Source organism: Piliocolobus tephrosceles, chromosome 14 (genome assembly GCF_002776525.5).
Source record: "Piliocolobus tephrosceles isolate RC106 chromosome 14, ASM277652v3, whole genome shotgun sequence".
Classification (NCBI taxonomy): domain Eukaryota; kingdom Metazoa; phylum Chordata; class Mammalia; order Primates; family Cercopithecidae; genus Piliocolobus; species Piliocolobus tephrosceles.
The window spans coordinates 17,664,610-17,668,187 of NC_045447.1; the positions used below are offsets into that span (position 1 = coordinate 17,664,610).

Below are 3,578 nucleotides of genomic sequence, written 5' to 3' on the forward strand. Positions count from 1 at the left end.
GTAGCAAACACCTGCGGTTTCACCTGCACAACACATGCCTCCCCCATCTTTAGCAGCCACCCCTCACTTTCTTTTGGAGAACTGCCTCTCCTCTACCCCATGAGGCCCTAGCAAGACTGTCCGTCATTTTATCCCACTCACATGCCCCAAACAGGTCCTGGTTCCACCACAGGCTAACCCAACTGACTGTTCCAAGAATTTGTATCTTGAGAAAAAGGATACTTGGCCAGAAGGATACTGATGCAGAATCATCTGGAAGGCAGCCCCTAAGGAGATGTCCAGGACTTTTTGCCTCTCCCGAGGCCTGATTGTTGAAGTTCTCTTTTGATTCCAGGAGCCACCCAATACACTTCCAGTACATTCTCTTTCTTTGCTTAGGGTTGCTTCTGTTACAAAGCATACAGATATCAGCACCCAAGAGCTGACTGCAGACAACAGACCTTGTTATGAGTTGAATTGTTATAAGTTGAATCCCCAACCCCCACGCAAAAAAGTCTTGAAGTCCTGAACTCTAGGATGTCTGATTGCAACCTTAATTGGAAAAAGGATCTTTACAGATATAATCAAGTTAAAATGGGGTAATCAGGCTGGGCCCTAATAGTAATATAATGTGACTGATGTCATTTAAAAAGGGGAGTTTGGACACAGAAACAGACAAATACAGAGGAAAGACAATGTGGAGACACACAGGGAAAATGCTATGTCAAGATGATGGCACTGCAGGTGTTGCGTGGGGTTATGAATGGGCCACACCCAAACTACCCATGCCTGCTGATGGTGGGAGCTCAGGAGCAGGTGCTGGCAGTTAGTTGGAACTACCTCTCCCAGCCTTGCCGTACATACATCACGGCATCAAGAGTCCATGGTCCACTTGTGATCTTAGATCATGTTAAGTTTCCCATAGATGCTGAGATTGTCCACTGGACATTACTAGATGGCACAAAGAGACACAGGCAAGTTCCAGAAGTTGGTAGCTCCAAGGCAGTGGTTCAGGTATTTCAAAGGACTGGGGATATTCCCCTAATATCAGTGTCGGAGGATATGCTTGGTTGGGTATTCATTGAATCGGGAAAACCCATTGACAGAGGTCCTCTTGTACTGGCTGAAGATTTCTTTGATATCATGGGATGGCCAATCAATCCTCAATGTCAAATCTACCCAGAGGAGATAATTCGGACCAGCATTTCAGCCATAGTTAGTGTGAACAGTATTGCTGGGGCAGAAAACTTCTATCTTCTCTGCTGCTGGGTTACTACACAAAGATTGCAGCTCAAATCTGCTGCCAGACTGGTTTGCTAAATAAATCCAAAGATGTAGACTACACTGAGGAAAATTTTCCAATTGTATTTGCTGCTAGGGATGTAAACATGGAAACTGCCTGGTTCTTCAAATCTGGTATTGAAGAAAATGGCTCAATGGACAACATCTGCCTATTTTTGAACTTGGCTAATGACCCAACTATGGGATTATCATCCCTCACTGGTTCTAACCACAGCCGAATTTCTGGTGTATCAATGTGAGAAACATGTACTGGTTATCCTAACATTTATGAGTTCATCTACTGAAGCACTTCAAGAGGTTTCTACAAGCCAGAGAAGAGGTTCCTGGTTGACCAGGCTTCCCAGGTTACACTGATACAGACTTAGCCACTATATATGAACATGCAGGTCGAGGAGAAGGTAGAAATGGCTTGATTACTCAAATTCCTACTCTTACCATGCCTACCAATGATATCATTCACTCATCTCTGACCTGACTGGGACAGATCTATGTGGATAAACAGCTACACAACAGAGAGATTTACCCACCTATCAAGGTGCTGCCTGAACTATCACTGTTCATGAAGTCTGCTATTGAAGAAGGAATGACCAGGAAGGATCATGCAGATGTATGTAAACAGCTGTATGCAAGCTATTGGGAAGGATGTACAAGCCATGATTGCTGTAGTTGGAGAAGAAGCCCTTAGCTCAGATGATCTTCTTGACTTGGAATTTCCACAGAAGTTTGAGAGGAACTTTATTTTTCAGGGTCCTCATGAAAATCACACTTTCTATGAGACTTTGGATACTGGTTGGCAACTGCTCCAAATCTTCCCCAAAGATACGTTGAAGAGAACCCCTCAGAGCACCTGTGTTGGTCAGGGTTCTCCAGAGGGACACAATTAATAGGATAGATACCTATATAAAGGGGAATTTCTTCAGCATTATCAATTCACATGCTCACGAGATATAGTCCCACAATAAACCACCCGCAAGCTGAGGAGCAAGGAAACCAATCCAAGCCCCAAAACCTCAAAAGTAAGGAAGCTGACAGTGCAGTCTTTAGTCTGTGGTCGAAGGACCAAGAGTCCCAAAGCTGAAGAACTGGAGTCTGATGTTGAAGGCCAGGAAGCATCCAGAATGGGAGAAAGATGCAGGCTGGAAGACTAAGCTAGTCTAGTCCTTCTACGTTCCTCTGCCTGCTTTCATCCCAGCCACGTTGGCAGTTGATTAGATGGTGCCCACCCAGATTGAGGGTGGGTCTCCCCTCCCAGTCCAACTCAAATGTTAGTATCCTTTGGCAACACCCTCACAGACACACCCAGGAACAATACTTTGCATCCTTCAATCCAATAAAGTTGACACTAAGTATTAACCATCACAGCACCTAAGCAAATTTTACCCTTGAGACTTTGCAAAGCATTGGCTGCTGTTTCATCACTGCTTAATATACTTGTGAAATACTGGTTCTGTTTTCTTTATTCCTTTAGCACTCCCCTAGCCTCACCTTTGTGTTGGAGTTTACTATGTTAACCTATAATTAAAAACAAAGAATAGGTAACATATTGTTCCAGTGTTGAATGCTTTAAACTGCTAACGGGCTTTATTCCCTATTCAGAAAACCTGGGTCTTCAGTGCTTTGCTTAAAGTAGCTGCAGGGATGAGGTGATGTTTTCTTATTGATGTTTGCATTGTACACAGTGGTATAATTAGTTACCTAGTAATGTCCTCATTATCTGGGTCTCTTAGACCTTACCTCTCAATCTCCTCAAGAGTAGCAGCCTCTGAGCTATAATGCTTTGGTCTCTATATTAGTGGCAAGATCAGGCCTAAAAGATGACTCTTTTAAAAGAGCCAAGATGCTCTTTCTTGAGCATTTTCTTTTGGGTTGTTGATGTGCCTGTGGGTCTGTGCTGCTCTAATCAAATGGTTTCTTTGGTTGGTTGGTTGGTTGGTTGTGTTTGTTTGTTTGTTTGTTTTTGAGACAGAGTCTTGCTCTGTTGCCCAGGCTGGATTGCAGTGGTGTGAGCACAGCTCACTGCAGCCTCGAACTCCCAGGCTCAAGCAATCCTCCTACCTCAGTCTCCCAAGTAGCTGGGACTACAGGCATGTGCTACCGCATGCAGCTAATTTTTAAAAAACTTTTTGTGGAGACAGGGTCTCACTATGTTGTCTAAGCTGGTCTTGAACCCCTGGGCTCAAGTGATCCTCCCTCCTCGGCCTCCCAAAGTTTTGAGATCATAGGCATGAGGCATTACCCCCAGCCTAGCAGATGATTTTGACTGTCTACTTGCTCTTTCTTATACAATAAATAGATGA

The 3,578-nt window shown here is 44.1% G+C and overlaps 1 pseudogene; it reads left to right on the forward strand.

Moving 5' to 3' along the window:
* Positions 1–708: 708 nt before the first annotated feature.
* Positions 709–2,906, forward strand: LOC111550365 (annotated as a pseudogene).
* Positions 2,907–3,578: the final 672 nt, after the last annotated feature.